Source organism: Euprymna scolopes, chromosome 31 (genome assembly GCF_053919585.1).
Source record: "Euprymna scolopes isolate OS-2025 chromosome 31, ASM5391958v1, whole genome shotgun sequence".
Taxonomy (NCBI): domain Eukaryota; kingdom Metazoa; phylum Mollusca; class Cephalopoda; order Sepiida; family Sepiolidae; genus Euprymna; species Euprymna scolopes.
Genome location: NC_136512.1, coordinates 75,573,234 through 75,598,140, shown reverse-complemented (window position 1 = coordinate 75,598,140; position 24,907 = coordinate 75,573,234).

Here is a 24,907-nt window from a genome sequence, read left to right as displayed (position 1 = left end):
TGTAATAATATACATATATCCATATATATGTATGCATATGTTGTCACATATATATATATATATATATATATATTTATATATATATATATATATATATATGTTGTCACATTTGGGCTGGTGCATTTGTGCTACTTGCTACTTGTCTTGTCAATATAGGCCCTGAACTGTCATCTAAGCTTTAACCTCTGTCCCATCGACGAAATATTACATACTTCGCCCTGTTTTACAAGTATTTTAATGGTGGATGCTGCGAGGAACTAGCAGCCTTTGTACTTCCTCGACGTAAATACTCCCAAGAACCCAACGATCCCGTTCCTACACAGGAAAGATCCTTAAATGTAAGAAAACCTTCTACTCTACTATATTCCTTTACTATGTCAGCACATACCACTATACTGGAGCTTATTAACATTGATTGCCTCCATATTAAACTGCCGCTGTAAACAAAATCCACTTTGAATTCCATATCTCAATCCTAATTAAAATGTGTCATATACTTCACCCGTGCCGCGCATTTAGAGGCAACCATCTTCAGCTCATAGCTTCGAAAACTAATCACCATATTCGATCTACCGGCCCCATAATCGATTACCTTAAATCATTGCATTTAGATTGGTTTCTCTGATTTAAGCGCCAATTCTACAATCGAGTTATTAAATTCCAAAATGAGTCTTTTCAGCCTCGCATTTTTGGTGTTGAAATCCTGTTTTGTAGTTTAAACTGATTTAATGATGGAGCTGATGTTGCGTTGGGAACAGAATGGAAAAGAGTATGCTTCATCAATAAATGTACTTATTCGTCTAAACTTATGTTCGTATGATCTATCTATTTACTATTATATAAAAGATACTTTATACAGGGTGACCCAAAAACAAACAAAAACTAAATGGAGGCCATCTAAAACATATGCTGTAGAACGGAGAAAAAAAGTCCAAAGACCCCATGTGATGTTTTGAATATAATAAACTAGTTATGACCAAAGTTTCATTTCATTCGGACAAAGCACTAAGAAACGGGGTCTAATTAGAGTCGGGACCCGTTTTTTGGGGTCACCCTGTATATGTCTGAGAGTTACTTCCTTATTGTTTCCGAAACGGATGAGTTACTCCATTATTGGTTCCGAAATGTCTGGCAGTGATCTTAGATAAGTTTTCAACGTAAATTTATCAGATAAGTATAAAAAATCTAAATAAAACTGGTCTTAAAAATAGTCCTTTTTACTTAAAAATGAAAAGAAATTTCACAGGGGAATCTTTTTTCAGTTAAATCGGCCAAGGGATATAATTCTCAGCAAATCAAGGAGGATTCAAGTCGCAGCACATCATTTGTTTTAAAAAAATAACAGAATTATTGTCATCTAGTTATAGCTGCTAATAGTAATTGACGACAGATTGAATAGTTTCCTGCTCAAGCCCGGCTGAATCTCACCGTTTTATTTTAAATATTTTCTCATTAGTGAGTTCAATTTTCGATTAAAAAAGATGCCATTTAAAATTGCCGCAAATCATTTCTTCCTTTGCATATTTTAAAACTATACATTAATCAGTAGAGACTTTTCCAGGCCATCCATCGTCCAATTTAAATATTAGCTGACAGAATTTGATGAATGACATTGTCATTCTTTTTTCTTTTTTTTTTTTTTTTTTTTGCGAATTAGTCAACCGGGAAAATTATTTCTCGTAATATATAATATTCAATAGATTTGGTTGGTGGATTGGTTGTTTTTGTTTTACGACATATCAATCCTTTTCGGGTTATTTAATGCCGAATCCAATGATTTTGAAGAAAAATATTTTTAATAGAATATATTTGTTGTTTTCAAGTCGGTTTCTATTTAACCCATAGTTGGGACTCTAACAGGTACTACCTCTCCGGGTCAGAGTGGACCTGGGAGCAATGGTAATTAAAGAGTGGCTCCACACTCCCCAAAGCCCACACGCTTGGACCTCACCACAGGATATAGCTTAAGGTCATATCCAGGACCCCCATTGGGGGACTTTTACCCTCTACGGGGGGGGGCAGTTGGGGTATTCTAATTCTATTTTAGGGCCGTAATATTCAATAGAGGATTTATTCTATAATAATAATAATAATAATAATAATAATGATGATGATTGCACCGTCTTGTCAGACGAGTGCCACTCCCTCAGACATTCAAAATCCATGAGCCCAAATACCTGAGGGAGTATCTATACAAAGATGATGTTACAGAGTCTTAGCTTTGTACGACAGCTAAGTTTCTCTCTCGGTTCAAAATGTTGAGATCCAGCAACAAGCAAGAGCAAGATAGCCAGCAACAAATTAAACTGCAGACCAGCTTAATGCGGGTACTGCTCTTCCGCTTTATGGTTTTTTAAATCAGAGAGTTGCTTCTCCTAGAAAGGTTGCCTTCACCACGACTTACGGGAGCCCTCTCCACCCCAATACACATATACACACACACAAATATACACGGTGCTAGTTGGCCGTTGACCCAGAAAAAGAGTTCATTCGCCCTTTGGAAGGTCTTGTTTTTAATCCTTCAGGGAGACTAGCCGCCCTCCTCACCAAACAAGTCTGGTGGGGGAACCAGTTTAGTCGCCGGTGACCCGACCATGAGGAAGGTAGTACTGGGTTACATGGTACCAGTAGCATATGACATGACCATAATAATAATAATACATACATACATACATACATACGCAATCTACATACGTTAAAATATCATTTTTAAATGTCATGTACGACTGGCGCCCAATAAGTTCTATCTCTTATCTTATGATCGACTTCAAACATGATTAACAGAATTGTGTTTGTCACTTATTTTTTAAACGAATATTGTTTCGATTTTTTTGTCTTGAATTATCAATTATATGTTCTCAAGTATTGTTTTTTGACTGATGTCATAACGAAATTTGCGTCCTACTAATGGTTTCAGAAGTGGAAACTTTTTCACATCTTGTTCACGTAACAGCAACTAACAGTTTTCTGAAGCATTTAAATTAATTACATAATTTTGGTGTCTATTTTCTAAATAGATGTGTTTTTTTATTCGAAGAAAAGACAATCAACTACTCACTTTATTTTCTGCTTTTACGTTTCAACTGTGTTTTCAAAAACTGATATTATTTCAAGTTTTGTTTAATAAATAGCAACCAACTATGTTGGCCATTTTCCTTTGACTGGCGTCATAAAGTTTTATAACACAATTTTCATTTCTACTTAATGCTAACCACGCACGCACACACAGATATATATATGTGTGTGTGTGTGTGTGTGTGTGTGTGTATTCTTCTTACTAAATGTTATAAAATATTCTGCTTATTGTCCGTTGACTGAGGCCATAACAATATAGAACACAATTATCCTTTGTTCTAGATGTTAACGATAGGATATTGTTTGGCATTCCTGATTAAGATATTCTGGTTATTGTCGGTTTTCTGAGGTTATTTTAGATTTATATAACCCTTTCGTTCTTCTAATTTGTAACAACTTGATGTTGCAATAAGTTCGAATTATGAAATCAAAGGAAAATAGTATTCCACTGTTCGTAGACGAAGCTAATAAATATTTTGAACCAACTTTCTCAAGGACAATCTATATAATTATAAAACTCAAATAACCTTGTACCGATATATGTAACCCACTTTCCGGTTTACAACATCCGGTTGCGCATGCGCGCATAACCTGCGCAGTGAAATATTAACGTTATTATTTCGAAATTATTATTTAATATGGGAAGAGAGGGGTTTAAAACAACTTAAACGTAATACAGAAATGAACGATGTATAAAAGCAGATATATGACAATTTGAATTTAACTATAATAAGTATTATGGTATCTGTTCAGTGCACATTTACCTATAAGTATGGCCAACCACTTATCATTCAATAACTGTAACTTTTTTTCAAAAATAATCAATTATAAGAAACAGAACGACTCATAGAAATCTATCTATATTTGTTTTTCATTTTAATATACTTTCATAGAAATGTTTCTGTTATGTCAAAAAAAATAATATTTTCCTTATGTCACAAGTGTCACGCTCATACATGAATTCCATAGATAATATAACATACTGACCCAACGGGTTACGGGTAGTCTAGTAATTTCTTAATGTAAGAGGGTTGGTTCAAATATAGGCTTTTGTTTTTTTTTATTCGCATATTTATAGAGCTAAGTAAATGGGAGTGATACTAATAAACGAACAACCTTTTGTGCTATAGAAATTATTTTCCTACATTGTAACAACCATTTTCAATGCTTTTTACATGAGGATAAACGATGGATGTGCATTGTCGTCTGCAGAATGTTTTTTTATATGAAGCTCGTTTCCAAAGTAAAACCTCCGATTTTTAACTGAAAAAGTTGAAGAGCTACGAAGACGAAAATGGTATCATAATAACGATATCTTTTTCTGATCCAGAATGTATATTTTCTGCATAGCCACTAACATCCTCAGTGTAACTCCGCTTCCAAATAACGTTCATGATAGGATCTGCTTTTGTAGAGTCTTACATCGTCAATATTTGCAACAGACAGATAAAATATTTACAATGCAATATATTATCTTTCTTTGACATTTCTACTCGAAATAAGAAAATATTGGGTACCATTCTTGAATCGTTCCCTTGTAATTAATATATTTGATAGAGATTGGTACTGTTAATTATGGTATAAGTTGGAATTAGATAAATTCATGCAAGAATCTTTTCAGGTTTCTTTGGGTTGCGTTATGATTGAGAACTCTTCCATATTAATTGTTCTAATTAACTATTATATGCAAATGACAAAGTAATGTAATTTTGTAGTCATCAATTTTAACCTACTTATTCTCTCTTCTCATATCTTTTATTTCTCTGTTTCTGTTTGCTTGTTAAAAGTCACGAAAAAGAATGAAAGGAATATATAATACGGGCACATTTTTATATTTAATCCCCATAAAATCTCACATTTTATAATTTATATTTCATATTTTCATAATGTTTCATATTTAATGTTTTATGTCTTATAGGAACAATTATAACCCTAAGGAAAAAAAAATAAAAACAAAACCTAATAACTTGGCAAACGCAGACGTCACATCATTATGATCAGACTGTTGGCCACTATCTTACTTCATTACTGCTATCCTCCATCTCACAGACAAACATCTTCCCCGTGGAGTTCGGATTATGTACAGAACTGACGGGCGACTTTTTAGCATCAACAGATTCAGGGCTAAAAGTCGAATGAACACCATATCCATTATGGAGCTACAGTATGCAGACGATAACGCCCTTGTAGCTCTCTCAGAAGAGGACCTACAGTGTACACTGGTTGCCTTCACGAGGGCGTACAAACAGCTAGGACTAACAATCAATATAAAAAAACTCAAATCCCCCATCAATTATTTTATGTAGTTTTGCACAGATTTTCAATCGCTATAAAATCTTATATTATTTCCCAGGAACACCACAAACCAAACAACTTTGTAATTACCGGAAGTGGGAGAAATTTTTCTCCATAATTATTATTTTCTAACACATTCTCCTGCGTAGGGAAGTTCTCTACATTTCACACAAATGATACTACTTTATCGTTCCTATTTGGGTCAACCACATACAGGTGCTTTTTACAATAACATCTTTGTGTTCGATTCGTGAAATAATGAACTCTCCGTTTAGAAGTACGTTTAACCGCATTGGCTGCCCCTTCGCATTTCTCGGATTAAGTGAATGGAGATTTCCCGTATTTTCCGAACAGTTACAAATATAACAAGATGGAGTCAATGAAACACGATACTTTTTCTTCTTATTAATCTTATTCTTTTTGTATTTTTCGTATTCTTTGGCGTCTACTTCGTATTTTTACTATTCATCGACCATACGCAAACAAAAAAAAATGGCTTCTTATTATATCTTTATGTTTTTTTTGTTGTTTTTTTTTTGTATTTTCTTTCGTCTTCTTCGAAGTTTTCCTCTACGTAAAACTTATAGAAATTAGTTGCGGGGTGTTTACAGACACTTCATTGATTAAATAAACGTGGTTTCTCAAATATAATTCTCGATTTGCCAGTTTAAATGCTTCAAAATTTTTTTCAATTTCTCTGAAATGCTATGCATGATGTGCTATTGACAAGGTTTTAAAATTACCGCCATAGCTCTAGCATGTATTTACCTTCATTAACGAAACTTAATTGAGTATATTAAGAAATATTTTAAAATAACTTTTACAATTTTTAGCTATTTTTGAGACCAGATATTTTAAAATTTGTACATTAGCATGCCCAATAACGTTCATGCTCTTACGATTTTACATAGAGGTCTTATGCAGAATATGTACCGTCATGAAATACTAACGTTAATTTTTAGTTTTTTGTTTATTGTTTCATATTAAATGCTACGTTTGCTAGTTAGTTTTCACGTTTAATATTCTTTTTTTTTTTTTTTAAATTTTCACCCCAAACAAGGCACATTGCCACTTTGGTGTAGGGGGCTACTATCAGGGGAAACATCTACTGGGTACTATGTAGGGATTAGGGCAGCGAGATGTTGGTTCACGTTGCACTTGAACTTATACATGTCAGTACAGTTGGGGAAGCAGTGACCTGGAATGGAATTCCAAAGTCTAGCAGTTCTGGGGAAGAAACTACTGGAGTAGAAAGATCTTTTACATCTAAGAATCTCTACAGTGTGGGGGTGGGATTTTACAGCTTGTCGGGTCTGTCGAGGGTGTTCACGTCGTGGGGGCACAAGTGCTTGCAGTTCTTCAGAGCATTCACCATTATAATACTTGTAGAACAGGCAGAGGGATGCAACGTTTCGACGATGGGACAGAGGCTGAAGTTTAGATGCCAGTTTAGGGCCTATCAGATTTGCGACTCTCTTTTGAACCCTGTCAAGGAGCGAGAGACTAGTAGCCGATGCACCGGCCCAAATATGACAGCAATGCTCCATACATGGGCGAATAGTGGCCTTATAGAGGTACAGGATACTTTCGGGTGTTAGAAGTTTTCTAGCACGGTAGAGAGAGCCCACCTTCCTTGCAGCGGCCCTGGCAATGCCCTCGATGTAATTGTTCCAACTCATGTTTCCTGTGAACGTTAGGCCAAGGAGCTTGAGAGACGTACTCTCATATAAAGAGTCGTTGGCCATTGCTATAGGTGGTAGAGAAGGTTTCTTGTAATTATTGAATGAAACCAGTTTTGTCTTGGTGGCATTGAACGTTACCATCCATTTTTGTCCCCATTCCACTACTGATTGGAGGTCATCCTCTAGTGTTTCTGCCATTACTTTAGATATATGTTCATTTGTTTTCCTGTCGTGCCTGCTATAGAGTGTGGTGTCATCAGCATATATACCCATCTCAGAGGCAATTTTGTCGGGGAGGTCATTTATGAATATCAGGAACAGCAGAGGTCCAAGGATAGATCCCTGGGGCACTCCTGCATTTATATCATATTGTTTAGATGTACGACCGTCGAGGACAACCTGGATTTTTCTCTTATCTAAGAAGGATTTAATTATGTTAATTCTGTTTGCTAATAATTGTTTTACATTTAATATTTTGTTTTATAATTATTGTTTTACATTTCATATTTTGTTTGTTTATTATGCTTTCAAATTCCATATTTCGTTTTTGTATTATTGTTTAACATCTCATATTTTGGTGGTAATTATTATGCAACATTTTATATTTTGTGTGTAATAATTTTTCACATTTCATATTTTGTTTACTAATTATTGTTTCACATTTCATAGTTCGTTTGCCGATAATTGTTTTATATTTAAAAATAAAGTTTGTTAATTATTGTTTTACATTTCATATTTTGTTTTCTAATTATTGCTTCACATTTCATGTTTCGTTTGCTGAATTATGCTTCACGTTTTGTTATATTTTAACATTTTAAATTTATTTAGTTAATTATTATTTAATATTTTCTATTTCGTTTTCTAGTTATTTTTTAACATTTCATTGTTTGTTCGTTAAGTAGTTATTCTAATTTTTATATTTCGTTAGTGTATTATTTTATTTCATACTAGCGTGTGTGCCTGGCGTTGCGCGGGTGTTTGGAGATGTATGCTGAGCAAAAATAAAAAAGAAAAAAACGGTCAATTTTTTTAAATTTGACCCCTATAATGACCCCTTAAAATTTATTGTTTTGGGCTCAAATCAAGTTCTTAAGTTAGATCATTGTCCACGCAAGCAAAAATTTCAAGTGTTTAGACCCAAAATTGTCGGAGGAGTTTGGTAGAGTTCTCAAAAATCGAATCGTTGAACTTTGATGCCTTAACAGCCAAATTTCTGGCCGAAAACCAATCACATCGATTTCCCCAAATCTCAGTACCCTGTACATTAAATTTCGAGCCTGTAGACTGAAAATTACCAGAGTAATTGCAAAGGAAAATGTACATAGACAGAAAGACAGACAGACAGACACGTTCACTTTTATAGATATACTAGCATTTCGGCCCGGCGTTGCCTGGGTGTTTGGAGGTGTATTCTGAGCAAAAAAAAGGTCAATTTTTTTTAACTTTGACCCCTATTATGACCCCTTAACATTTATTGTTTTGGGCTCAAATTGAGTTATTAAGTTAGATCCATGTCCAAGGTACCTCAACCTAAAATTTCAAGTGTCTAGACCCAAAATTGTCGGAGAATTTTGGTAGAGTACTCAAATGTCAAATCGTTGAACTTTGACCCCTTAACAGCCAAATTTCTGACCGAAACTCGATCACAAAGATTTTCTCAAATCTCAATACCCTGTATATATAATTTCGAGTCTGTAGACTAAAAATTGACAGAGTTATTGCGTAGGGAAATGTACACAGAAACACAGACAGGCAGACTAACTGACACACAGACACACAGACACGTTCACTTTTATAGATATATAGATTATGGTTGCTAATTATTGTTTCACATTTAATTTTTAGTTTGATAATTATTGTTCCACGTTTGAAATTTAGTTTGACATTTTATATTTAATTATAATTCATATTTTATACTTCGTTTGCTAATTATTGTTTCACATTTCATATTTCGTTTGCATATCATAATTTCACATTTCCTATCTTGCTTATTATTTTTTCGCATGTACAATTTTGTTTGCTAATTATTGTTTTACATTTCATATTCAGTTTGCTTATTATTGTTTCACATTTTATGTTTCGTTTGCTAATTATTATTTCAGATTTCAAAATTTGTTTGCTAATTATTGTTTTCATATTCAGTTTGCTTATTATTGTTTCAAATTTTATGTTTCGTTTGCTAATTATTATTTCGCATTTAAAATTTTGTTTGCTAATTATTGTTTTACATTTCATATTCAGTTTGCTTATTATTGTTTCACATTTTATGTTTCGTTTGCTAATTATTATTTCACATTTCAAAATTTGTTTGCTAATTATTGTTTTCATATTCAGTTTGCTTATTATTGTTTCAAATTTTATGTTTCGTTTTCTAATTATTGTTTCGCATTTAAAATTTTGTTTGCTAATTATTGTTTTACATTTCATATTCAGTTTGCTTATTATTGTTTCACATTTTATGTTTCGTTTGCTAATTATTGTTTCAGATCTAAAATTTTGTTTGCTAATTATTGTTTCACATTTCATATTTCGTTTGCATATCATAATTTCACATTTCATATTTTGCTTATTATTGTTTCGCATGTACAATTTTGTTTGCTAATTATTGTTTTACATTTCATATTCAGTTTGCTTATTATTGTTTCACATTTTATGTTTCGTTTGCTTATTATTGTTTCACATTTTATGTTTCGTTTGCTAATTATTGTTTCGCATTTAAAATTTTGTTTGCTAATTATTGTTTTACATTTCATATTCAGTTTGCTTATTATTGTTTCACATTTTATGTTTCGTTTGCTTATTATTGTTTCACATTTTATGTTTCGTTATATATATATATATATATATATATATATATATATATATATATAACGAGTTTTCTACTTTAATGAAAAGTTTTAAGTGGCACTAAAATCCAAGTGGGTGAAACACGTCCAAGATTTTAATATATAATGATGGCCACTGTTTCAATGGTAACAGATGGCTTTATTTATCTCTGTATCTCATGAGACTTCCAAGCAGAGGAAACATGCCTAAGAAAAAGGTGTCTAACTTGATCTTGGTTGCTGCTTTAATTGAAAATGTGACACCCAAGGGTAGGAAGTATTCTTAGAACGAAAGTTGATGTTACACGTACCTTTTGTATGACAATTGTGCGTCTCTTTTCCTGATTATACTTCAAGGAAATGAAACATATAAGATGAGCGAGTGTAATATACCGATCGTTGTTGGTAAAATGGAAATGTTTGTTACATATGATAGTGTAAGATTACCTTGACTTTTAGATAGATATTGTTTGTTAGTTCACCTGACAAAAATATAACCAGATAAAATATGTTTAGAATCAAGGTTTTGAAAATACGAGAGTTGTTGTTTTAATGAAAATTCGGGAGTTCACACTGCAATTATCATTAGCGAGAGAAACTTTCTATCCAACTATTTATAAGTGCTTCTTCTCATACGCAAGCAAGTTTCTCTCGATTTTGGCACCAATGATCTGATCCTCATTTGAAAGGAATGGCTTTTGTTTCAATCACATTTTCTGCTTAAACAAACTTCTGGAACTGACCTTCTTTCCTGACTGGGATGTAAGACTTACATCCAATATGTTGCTGAAATCGTTGGCAAAATTAAGATGATGCAACTGTCAAGAAGATATATCACTTTTCATGCAATCCTCTACGGATTTAGAAACCTTATATATCATAAGGTGGGGTATTGTTGCCTTATTTGGAGAAGAGTTGTTCTACAGCACAATGTCTTGCCTTGACAGAGTCCAAAACAGAGTCCCTAATCTCGTGGACGATATCTTTTCACCATCCCTGCTGCCTCTTTCTCGCAGAAGAGCTGTTGCTAGTCTTTCCCTACTCGATTGTTGTTTTTATGGCAGATACACCTCTGGGCTATTGGCGATGCGCATTATAAAACATCTATCTTACAAACGACTCAAGCTACATCTGTCAATGATATCTTTCTCCCACTCCGTGCCTAAAACTATACGAAAGTTCCATGAACAAAGTTTCTTTCCTACCCATATATCGAGCAAACTACCAAGGGTCTTCATAAACTTCCACCGTTGTTACAGTGTTGTATTAACTTGCCACTCATAAACCTTTATACTCGAGAAGCTCTTGGCCTTTAGTGAATTTTAATTTTTAGTAATTAAGAAATGCCAACTAGTCTCTCCGTACGGCACAATCACGTTGACACACCGGATCTCGCCAGATCACCGAAGTTAAGCAAGGTTGAGCCTGGTCAGTACCAGATGGCTAACCATTTAGGAATGCTAGGCGCTATATGTACCTTCTGGGAAGGTTGGGCGTGGGGGCAGCACCCTTACCCCGTAAAAAGAACTCAGTCCCTACAAAAGCATCTATAAAAGTGGGCTCAAGGCTATGAATGGATGGAACTAGTCTCTCCGAATATTTTAAGACTGTTTATCTCTGTTTTAAAAAATGGTATGAAGTGATGTCGTCAGAGGACGATCGATAATCTGAGTTTATGATGAGTGCATATATCTGTTAATAGAGAAATCGATAACGAAAATCACAACACAGTTTCTCGGTAAACATATCCAGTTGTATGTTTTTAGTCACAGCGTTGATGTAACAACCGGAAGTATTAAGATTTAAAAAAAAAACGATTCAATATACGGAGGTCACCATTGTATCGTTAATCATGACCAGCATTATAACTTATCTAACGTATCTCCTTTTAGTTTTTTGGTCCCCTGACAAAAGAAGGTGGACCTGTAAATTCACCCTTGTCCGTTCATCCGTTCGTTTGTCCGCGCTTTTCTCAATAATTACGCCTTTTTATAATTTTGCCAAACATTAAACATGATATAAATTAAAAAAAGTAGCAGAACAGATTTACCGGGAAAACTCCGGCTGCTCCAACCCAGGGGTGCCTTTCGGGTTAAAATGGCCAAAAATGACACTTTTGTGCTTATTAAAAAAATTGATGCCTTGAATTTTTATAAAACTTTCTGACAAGTTGTAACTAAATTATTTCTATATAAATTTTTTTGTCTATACTTTGCGATAATACTTGAGTGTGCCCCGGGGGCTCTTTTAGGGCTAATAAAAACGCTCCATTTTTGGGACTATTTTACCATATTTGTCCAACATTTTCTGTTCATGTATATTTAGTAGTTTTGCATTGTGCTGAACTCAAATTTATATATGTAAAGACCCTGGGGAGTTTGGGGGTTAAATTCAGGGAAGGGGGGGGCAAATGATGGACTTAGTAATTTCTTTTTTTTGCAAGGTCTAAAACTCACATTTACATATGTTAAAGCCTAAAACTGCACCGTTTGTTCATTTTCACCAGGATTTGACGTCCCCTGAGGACTTTGGGGGCTAAATCAGGGAGAATGCCTTACTTGATCATTCTTAGGCCTCGTTCACTGTGCACTTAAAAGGGGCCATGCATGCTTCAGTTAAATTTTTTAGAAACATTATTCCTTTTAATCTAAAAATGTCCAAAATGATCGAAGAGATTTTAACTTATTTAAACAATAGCTGTAATACAATTTTGCCTTAATGAAAATTTGGATGCGAAAAAAAAACTAGTATATATTTAAAATACAAAATACAGTTTAAAAATCGATATGTGGAATGCTGCTTTTTGGAAGAAAAAAAAACATGCAGTCATATTCAGGTTTTCATAAAGGAGAAATATTGCAACCATTCCCTTTGATTAATGTGCCAGTTCATATTGTACGATGAGTTTCCATATATTATGAGAGTTATTAACGCATGTTAATTACAAATTTGAAACACCTGCATATATTGTTTACTGAAATAACAATTTTTACAAAAATAATACAATTATCAGGTGGCGTAATTATCTCTCAGCTTATTGTGATGCCGAAAAAGTAAATTACTTACTAAATATTATAAAACTGCTGACTCAGAGCAAATATTTCAGCGAAGTGGATTTTTAACTACATTGTTGCAATATATTTTACGACTAGCAAATTATTGACGTATCGTACAGTTAGGTGAGAATATTGCCGTGATAGAATACAAACCATGAAAAGGAATACAATTTCATCGTATTTTTTTATAAATTAGTAGCCGAGAGTTTTTGTTTTTTTTTAATTTCGGCTTGCATGTTGTATAATATGCTGCCCAGATTGGTTGTTTAGCCATATTCTTCTCAAGCGCTTTTTATCTGAACATCCGATAATTACACCAAGCCTCAATAAAGAAAAAGAAAACAACAGTAACAACAATTCCTCCTGAAGACGATCGGATGTGCAGATAGATACCGCTTGAGAAGACTATTGCTGAACAACAACTATTGGGCGCCATATTATACAACATGTCAGCCGAAATTTGAAAAGACCACTCAGCGAATTGAAATATTATCCAATAAAACCGAAAAACAAAGAAGAAAGAAGAGTTCTGTCGTGTTCAATTAGACATGCTTTACTAATGACTTGCTGTCAAAATATACATATGCGCATATATATATATATATATATATATATATATATATATATATATATATATATATATACATATTCAATTTCTTTTTACATAAGCAGTAATTTGTTGCTACACAGTCATGAGCATGTTTCGGTCTTCTAGTATTTAGTAACTAGAGACCTCTTCAGGCAACAACGCTTATTTTCGAACGCGGAATTCTTAATCAAGTTAGTAAATACTAGAAGACCGAAACATACTCATGATTGTTCCGCAATAAATTATTGCTTATGTAAAGACAAATTGAAAATGCAACTTGCTCTACTTCCGCATTGAGGACTCTTGTATTAACCTCGTTATATTTCACTGGTTATTCTACCTTTGAAAAATAGTAACCTCAATTTATATATATATATATATATATATATATATATATATATATATACATATATACACATATATATATATATATATATATATATATATATATATATGTATATATATATTTTATAAAGCCCCCCCTCTTGGGTTAAGCACTATCGTAAATAATCTCACTCGCTACTTAATTTAGCTGAAAAAATGCGAAGCTCGCGGTTTGTTTACAAACAAACGTTTGAGCACTTTACGAGTGGCGGACGGATGTTTATTTAAACAGACATTCGGACAGATTAGTTGCGGCCACCGCTTCCGTAGTCAGGGGGTAGAACTGCCGACTGTCATCACGACGGTTCTAGGTTCGATCCTCGGCTTGGGATAGGTGTTAGTCTAGCGGCACTGATGAGTTGTGAAACACCGAAACAGGACTGTATGTCGATGACTAAAATATATTTTATATATATACATATATATATTGAAGTATTTGTTTGTATATATATATATATATATATATATATACTAGGAGAATACCCGTCGTTGACTGGGTTCAAAAACAAAATGGACTCTGATTTATGAAAGTATGATAGTTTATGAAAAGGAGGAGGTTGTAAAGAGATAGGTTTGGGTCCCAAAAATTTTACCCTAACCAAAATATGATGAAAGTAACGATAATTTTCGCGAAATTATATTTTTTATATCAACTTTGTTTCCATTCGTAGCCAAAAGTGACAAACAAAATGATGTTTCCTTACAAAGAGAAAATGTTATATATATAATAATATAAATATACAAGAAATAAATGTTACCATAGTCAATAAAAGTTACTTTTATGATAGAAAAGTTCATTGGTCTGTATTTTTAAGTAGTTTGTAAATAATTTTTTTTTAATTCACGAACCGGTTTAAAAAAACATCTAAACGGCAGCGACTTTGAAATGGAGAGCCCCGTTTTCAATTTGAAGGAGGGGCACTTGAGCAATCTGTGTTAACAATTTAAAAAGTTCCGTCAACGTAAGGAATATTTATAAACATACTTTAATGTTTTCCGTTATTTTGTGCTTGAGGAATATTCGATTTTGACATGTGTAGTTTATAGAAAAATTAATTTAAGTAGTTATCGCTTAAAATTTCGTTTAATTTCGGTTCGCTGAAATTATTTAAAGTAAAGAGCATTAAAAATTATTTCAAAACAAAAAAAAACATGAACTGAACTTTTATTGACTATGGTAACATTTATTTCTTGTATATTTATTTTTCGGGTAGTCGTTTGTTGGCTTTTCTGTTAAACACTCTTACTAAATAATATCGAAGAAATATCGAAAAACAAAGAAACAAAAACAGTTTTGAAAAATAATGAAGCTTTACTTACTTTAGTAAAATAATCAAAAACAGCAAAATGGGATATTAAAAAAGTAAACACGTAATTACTTTAGTTTTTCAAAGCAAAGAATCGATATAAATATGATTGAGAAGAAAATGGCGCCCTTTTCAACCAGATGAGCTTTGTTTCAGTTTTACAGTATTGAACGGTGTAGTACTACGCCGTCGGATTCAAGGTTGTACTATTGTAATGTAAAGAACACGCAAAAAGGGTTGTAATCAACTGAATTCCTTCTGGGACAATGACAAAAAAGCTTGAATACATATATAAATAAAAATAAAAAGCTTATGTAAATGTTTCATAAAAGACACGTAATCACCTGAGCAGGCTATTTTAAGGAAAACAACTCAGTTATGCAAAATGTGTGTCGAGAATTGTCTAAAGTTCCGACGTTTCTTTGGCTTTCACTTTAATAAGAACGTGAATGTATTAGGTGAATTTATTCGACACAATATGATTCAACTCAAAAAAATAAATAAAAGCTGACGTGAATTAAGATTAAAGTTAAGGTGTTATTGTGGATCCTCACCCCTTTTAAAAAACCTTGTTAAACTTTGTGACATATTTACATTCTATGGAGTTCAGGCGCGAACGGACACCAATAATTTTATTATACCATATGTCTTCAAACTGATACATAATTATCAAAGCGCACTTACGTAAATAGATATGAAAAGTTTTTGTTAAAGTTCCTGCCATATTTCCATGCAGACCCTATAATTTTATTGTACCATCCATATTTAAGTTAAAACATACTTATCAAAGTATTCTTATATACACATATATCAAAAACCCCTGTAAACGTTTTTTTTTTCTTTTTTATTTCTATAATTTGGGGGCCAGGCATGAACGTAGACCCCACAATTTTTATGAACCACCGTTCTGCAAGATCAAACATACCAATTCCTGATCCTCGATACATCTTCTATCATTATATGTAATCAGTTTTTTTTTTAATAGGAGCCACACACACACACTCACACACAGACGTTCAGCTTTATATTATAGATATATATATATCCTCCAATCCAATCCTGAGGATCTTGAAGAGACACCGCCGGTGATATTGCTCCAGGGTTCTAGGGAGGAGCGACGAACAAACCTGAGCGTCCTAAAGGAGGCCAACATACCTACCATCACCAGAACCATCATTCGACACCATCTGCGATAGAGGGCCATGTTATGCCCCTGTTAGACAACTGTCTTCCAAATCAAATGTTCTACAGTCAGCTTAAAGATGGGAAGGTGTCCCAAGAATGACAGAAAGGGAGATATAAGGACAACTTAAAAACCAACCTGAGACAATGTCACTTTAGCCTCACCAGTTGAGAGGATACTGCTCTTCAGGTGGGGGGGGAGCTGGAGGATCCATGAATGGCACGGCTCACTCAGAAAAGGACCTTCACAGAGCCGCAGAAAATAGTAAGCAGAGAAAGAAGAGATCAACTACCAACACCGCTCCTTCCGCCTCTTCTATCACCCGCATATCACATGCCCCCACTGTGTGTCAAGGATCGGCCTCTAGAGCCATTTGAAGACTCATAGCTGATTAGACCCAATATAACAGACGGGAGAACAATCATACTCGCTACAGGTGATTGCGACTAGTGAATGACATATATATATATATATATATATATATATATATATATATATATATATATATTATTTACTATAATAATTATTGAATAGCCACAGACACCAGTGTTTCAACCTTTCGGGAATCATCAGTGCAGGGTGCCTCGATTAATACTAGTCGATAGATTCGAACCCGGCAACAGAAGCCATCTCTGGCTCCATTTGCAAGGATCTAATCCACTCATTAGCAAGGGCCTAATCCATTCGGCTACCGTTAACCGCGAGAAATATTGTTGAAATTTAAACATTTATTTTTTAGATGATTTTATGTCTGTCAAAGTGATCTAATCATTATATAATAATCTGCACATAAGAGCTAATTTGACCGACTTTTATTTTCAACTGAAAGTGTTCAACGATAAGAAACGATATATATATATATATATATATATATATATATATATATATATATATATATATATATATATATATATATCGTTGTTTGTCGTTGGAAGAACTCGGATACGAGTAAAAACTTTGATCATGAGAATTGAGCCAGCTCCAGCATCAATGTGCTTTTGGTGATTCACAAGTAAACACTTCGTGTCGCACAAGCTTCAGATGTCTTCATTCGCTTCGCCAAACATGTGCTTGAGATGCAGGTTAAGGAAGGCATCTTGCAGCAGGTTGCCGTTACCTCATCAAGTGGAATCCTGCCTTGTCAACTACAAACCAGACTAGCTTATTCGGAGACGCGTCTCTTCTAGTGAATTAAACGCGCATCCAGATACCTAGAAATTTCAGCGATTCAATGCGGTACATACAGCGCATAGTCTTCCAAAATAGTCACCAAACTGGTACTGGCGAGGCACATCGTTGCTTAATTTCGCATGTCAACGTAAATGTGTCGGTGCCTCAACCCTTATCCCTGAGTGGCTTCCGGGCCTTGATAAGTGGTGATCACTGTGTAAAAAAAAACTAAGAAAACTCTTTGAATTTGTGACACACATACACACTCATGCAAACACACACACTCATGCAAACACACACACACACACACACACACACACACACATATATATATATATATATATATATATATATATATATATATATATGATTATTTCATTTAATCACATAAATTAATATCCGAGGGCATAACTTTAGGCGTAAATTTCGGTATTTACTTCAACAGTGCTCAATACATAGGTAGAGCTAGGTAGTAAGTTATGAATATATGTATATATATGGCAGTTAAGCTACACAGAATAGTCCGCGTTTCATCCTCGTAAGAATTCGTCAGGCTTATGTCCTCATATATATAAATATGATATGCAGTAATTTAAATAGTTTTTTACACATTTGAAGAGGTTGTATCGGCCGAAATATTATGCTGAATAACTGTCAGTCTGATAAAAGTAGTCAGATGAACTCAAATAATACGTCTTATTTGTCTTCATCATAAATTTCTGAAACTCTAACATAAATGGATTAATATTCACTATCTTTGTTCAATAAAAACTTTCAGGTTTAATTTAGCTTCGAAATACGTATATATAGAAATACGCTACTTTTGGAAGTATGAAGAACCAACTAGTCGATAAGAAAAGACCAATTGAGAAATGTCTAGATTTTCTTGACCATTAGTTTTATATTTTTTTCATACAATATCTTGTGCTATCACCGATTAGGCTTTGTCTCCTTTTTCTTAGGGAATATTTTTGTCTATTTACATAACGATTGATTTTATCGTCATCGATTAATTCTTTGTCTTTTCGATCACTTCAGAATTTTTATCCAATAGTTGTGTCCAATTTTTATCAATCGCTTTGCTTTGCGTTATATTACTTGTTTTTCTTAATTTCTTATAGAATAGTTTCGCCGGCTTATCTTTGATTATTTGTTTCGTTTCGATAGCTTCAAGTAGAGAATGTGAATAAAGTTGTGCAGGTATAGTGATCGATTGAAATAAGCTAGTTTAAATAATCGTCAATTGAATCGACATAAAAACATAAACCAATGAAAGTCCTCAGATTGTAATATTGTTTCTGGTTCATTTGCCTTTTTTACTTAGCAAAAGTAAGCCTTAGTTTGAGGTAAATATTTTTTATAAACAGAAAAATAGTTCTTGTGAATAGGCAGCTGGAGAAACTTTGGTTTTCTATGTTCTTATAGAAGACAAAAAAAGGAAGGAAGATGAAATGTGGAATGGTATCCTAAAAGTACGAATTCGATGATTTCAGGGTTTTTTCCATTTGCAATATCCGGTTTCAGGCCATTAGAAGCAGAAAGAACTTCCGGAAATGCTATTTCTAATGGATGAAGTCTTTAAAATCGTTTCATATGAAACATGTTCTCGTGAGGTTTTTACGTTTCCAAATGAAAAGCAGAGTGTTAAAAAAAACAGAAATCAACATCAATTATTAAACTTTACTGAGAGTCGACGAACGCTCTTGGAAATGCTGTTATGTATTACGTTATATATATATATATATGTGCATATATATATATATATATATATATATATATATATAATATACAGCTGAAAGTCTGTATGTGTGTGTCTGGTCACGAATAGGCTCCTATATGGTTGACTATTATAGAAAACTGATCATATATAATTGATATATGTATCCAGACACAGGAATGGGAATGTTTGATCTGGCATAATGATGATTAATTTAATTTGTGGGGTCTGCGTTCACGCCTCGTCCACAAAGTATGGGAATAAAAAATTTAAAAATTAAAAAAAAAAAACGTTTACAAGTGTTTTTGATATAGATGTACATAATAATATTTTGATAAGTATGTTTTAAGTTAAATAGGGATGGTATAATAAAATTGTGGGGTCTGCGTTCACGCCTGCCCTACATAGAATGGAAATAGGCACAAACTTTAATAAAGACTTTTCATATCCATCTGCGTAAGTATACTTTGATAATTATGTTTCAGTTTGAAGAAATATAAAATTATGAGTGTTCGTTCGCGCCTGACCTCCATAGAATGGAAATATGTCACAAAGTTTAGCAAGGTTTTTTAATATAGATCCACAGAATATTGTGATCAGTGTTGCAGTGTGAACAGGTATGGTATAATAAATTATGGGGTTTATCTATTTCATTTTTACGTTCATCATATTTTGCTTTGGTTTTGATATCCCAAAATTCGAAGCTACCTCTTTACAACCCTTATTTTTCATAACCTATAATACTTTCATAAATCAGAGTCCATTTTCTGTAGGCTGTTTTTGACCCCAGTCAACGACGGGATACTTTTGATAGTATATATATATATATATATATATATATATATATATATATATATATATATATATATATAGAAAGAGAGAGAGAGAGAGAGAGGGGGGGGAGAGACAGAGGGGGGAGAAAGAGAGAGATTGGATGCAATATATAGTAATGATTTAAAAAGTATATAAAAAAACGCATACGCCACCAGCGAGAATCGAAACCAAAACGTTCGGCTCACGATTTATTTTGCCTCTGCCGTCACTGACTGGGCTATAAAAAGATGTTTACTTCATGATAAAAATTAAAACATGAACCAATAGCTACTACGTTATGCATTGGTAATGCCGGCGTCCGTCCTTCCTCTCGCAAATTTCATTTTTCTTTTAATTTTCACACTTTTGCACCGATTTTTCCCGGTTAAAACCCCAAATATAAGATTTTGCATGGATTCAATACCTTATATATGAGGTTTCATGTCTGTAGACCAAAAACTCTAGGAGGAGTTTGGTAGGCAAAATTTGTTAAACAAAAATATATACGTATACATAAATATAAATGGAAACAATTTTGTGTTTACTTGAAACATTGTACGCAAATATTATGCAAGTATAAACTATGTAGAATATCTGCATGAATATAATTACACGTAACAGTTAACTAAAGACTTACTCCATAAGAAAACCGAAAAATCTTATAGGGAATTAATTAAAATGAATGTATAAAAGAATATACAAGTTAAGTAAATATTTTGCTAGTGAATGCAATTCCACATACCATATATAAGAACATTGTATTTTCTTTTTAAATAAAAAGAAATACGGTTTTTAATATGAATATCAATACACACAAAGGAAAAACACATTTATATATATATATATATATATATATATACATATATATACAAACACTTCAGCCCAGCTTTTCTCGAGACCTATGTACTGTTCATAACTTTATTTGCATATATATATATATATATATATATATATATATATATATATATATATATATATATACTAGCATTTCAGCCCGGCGTTGCCCGGGTGTTTGGATGCGTATGTTGAGCAAAAAACAATGGTAGTAGGAAGGCAGGCTCGGACCCGTACCGCGAAGGAGGAAAAACCAGGGAAAAACCCTGGCGTCTTTACGGTTATGACCACCGCCAAACCTGAAGTGACTTATGTTAAAATTAAGGCTAGACAATAGAAAGGAGCGGATATCTTTAAAAAATATCGGCACAAAAAGCGACCCCCTCCCGTAGAAAAGTACTTAGTTGAAGGTGAAGATACTAATGTATTTAGACAACTTTTCGATATTTATCCTCTGAAAGGTCGGACTTCAAAACAATACTGCTCTTGAGAAAATACGTCGCCTCTGTCGAAAGTTTTAAACAGACATGCAAACATACATACACATATACATTTATATATTGGTAACTAAAAAATTTGGACCCAAACTGATAAAAAAGTTTGCCCTATCTCTGAATACCCTTTATGTAAAATTTCAAATATATAGAGCAGAAATTGTCTGAGTAATTGGGAAGAGACCGCTGTGGTCAATTTTTTAAAACTTTGACCCCTAGTATGACCCTTTAAAATTTATTGTTTCGGGCTAAAATCAAGTTGTTAAGTTAGATCCATGTCGAAGGAACCTATATCTAAAATTTCAAGTGCGTAGACCCAAAATTGTTGGAGGAGTTTGGTAGAGTTCTCAAAAGTCAAATTGTTGAACTTTGACCCCTTAATCGCCAAATTTCTAGCCAAAAATCAATCACATAGATTTTCCTAAATCTCAGTACCCTGTATATCAAATTTCGAGTCTGAAGACTAAAAATTGACAGAGTTATAGCGTAGGGAAATGTACACAGACACAAAGACACGTTCACTTATATATATATATATATATATATATATATATATATATATATATATATATAGCCAGTAGAGTTTAGTTTCCTAGAAGTACATCCAATGAAACAACACGTGTCTACCAAAATAGTGCTCAATGAGTGAACAGAGCAGGTATATTAATTTTATTTATACAAACATTAATGGCTACATATGTGCATACATGTTTCTGTAATCACCCACGTTGGGGGATTACGTCTTCAGGCCAAGAACTACCTTCAAAAAGTACAGATTAGAAAACAACCCTTTAGTATTACGAGAAAGGGGTGGAAACCGTCGTAAAAATACAGGATAATAATTACCATATTATCCTACTCCTTTATTTAAAAATAAACACTACATTTTGTTTACATTTTATGGCCCTGGATAACGTTACGTAACACATATATATAAACATACACACACACACACACACACACAAAAAAAAAAAAGACTTTTGAAGGTAGTTCTTGGCCTGAAGACGTAATCCCCCAACGTGGGTGATTACAGAAACATGTATGCACATATGTAGCCATTAATGTTTGTATAAATAAAATTAATATATATATATATATGTGTGTGTGTGTGTGTGTGTGTGTGTGTGTGTGTGTGTGTGTGTGTGTGTGTGTGTGTTTATATATATGTGTTACGTAACGTTATCCAGGGCCATAAAATGTAAACAAAATGTAGTGTTTATTTTTAAATAAAGGAGTAGGATAATATGGTAATTATTATCCTGTATTTTTACGACGGTTTCCACCCCTTTCTCGTAATACTAAAGGGTTGTTTTCTAATCTGTACTTTTACCTACCAATTAAAAAACAAAAGATTTCAGTCCTTAAATGTGGCTAAAGCTGACAAATTGTATTGTTATTGGACTTATGCAGAGAACGGGCCATTATATTTTTTTGATTAGATTTTCATATTAACTTCAATCTCAATGGCATGATTTGTTTAATGTAATATTAGGTGAAAGTACAACTAAGGACGATAACTCTTTCTCCTTTTCATGAGTATTTACATATATTTGAGCGTGTGTGTGCCTGTGTTTGTGTGTGTGTGTGTGTGTGTGTGTGTGTGTGTGTGTGTGTGTGTGTGTGTTTGAATACATTACGGATTACGCTTGGCGTAGTCTTCGATGTGGGGTATAACGTATACTTTAAAAATAGACTAACGTCTACCGTCTAAAAAATGTCATTTACTATAAAAAATAAATGTTTAAGAAAATTGTATTTAAAAACAAATGCCAGAGGGTTTCCAAAGTGACTAGATTTATATATTTCCATCGTTAATTAATGTATTTTTGTATAAAGTAAACTTTCAAGAAAATGTAAATGTTTGTGTATTAGAGAGGTGGGGGGGAGAGATATATGATGAACGTGTGTTGTTTCCTAGGGAGCAAAATAAACTAGTGTTAAGAAATAACCAAAAGAAGAAAACAGAACAAAACAGGTTAAGAAGAAGAAGAAGAAATATTATTGCATTCTCAGACGCAACATAAACTTGGTTAAATGCTCAACCGAACACATGCACACAAACACACGCATGTACGAACTAAAATAAAAATTATTAGAGTAAGAAAAGTACGTGCAGTAATATATATAGATAGATAGATAGATAGATAGATTGATAGATAGACAGATAGATAGATAGATACATAGATATAGAGAGTATGAGAAGAGTAAATCTATTACACACACTGCAAATACCGTAGAAATGAAGGAACTAGCACACAAAATACACACGCGCTATCGTATTAATATATAGATGCTTACATCATATTTGAGGAAGAAAAATACGTGATGTAATATATATATGTATATATATGTATATGTATATACATATATATATACATATATAGATAGATAGATAGATAGAGACAGAGTAGGAGAAGAGTAAATCTATTACACACACTGTGAATACCGTAGAACTGAAGGAACTAGCACACAAAAACACACGCGCTATCGTATTAATATATAGATGCTTACATCATATTTTTTAAAGAGAAGAACTAAAGGAGAAAAGATTAAACTCAAAAAGAGAATAAGTTGTACTGGCGATACCTCTATAAAATAAAACGAACTACTGCTTCTATCTCATTAGAGATATGGAAAAGGAAGCCATTTTGAATTAATATTTAGTTTAATCAATAAGATAATTATGTATGAGGGCAGGACATTCAAATATATCAAATACAACCTGGCAGTGCCGGGTACTTCAGCTTGTAATAATAAATACGTTTATTTATTGAAATATATTCTGCACTTCTGAATTTTTGAATGTTAGTAACTCTGTTCCGTCTGCCTGCTTCCCACCTGACTACAAGCTGGGGTCTTCAAGTCCAACGTTAGCAAATTCCTAATGAACCGCCCCCTTAAGTAAACACTTCATTAAATCTCCACACTAACGTACTGTACTTGCAATAACCCTTATCTCTGAGTGGCTTCCGGGCCTTGATAAGTGGTGACCACCGTGTAAAAAAAACTACTTGAATATCTGAGCTCAATCTATCTATTCATTCAGTTCACTATGGAAGAGGACATGAAAATAAACTATCTTTCCTGGATGTATTGATAACCAACACTGATCAGAGTTGTGTGTCATCCGTATACCGAAAACCAACCTTTAAAGGATAGTAGCTTAACTTTTACTTACATCATCGATTTGCTGTAAGGAAAAGTATAGTTCCATGCTTACCACTTCGAGCGAGGACAATATATAACATCATTATTATCATGAAGAGATGGTCATTATAAGAATAACCCTCCACCGAAATAACTACTCTGATAGCATGATATTAGCTCCACAAAATCTAGATAAAACATCAAAGGACACACAAAAACAAACACCACAGACTGCACATCATAGTCGAAAGACCTACCCGAAAAAATTTTAAAATATGCAAATATGCGGAATGATATTTAGACAGTATTTAGGAGCAACTCAACACTCCGAAAACA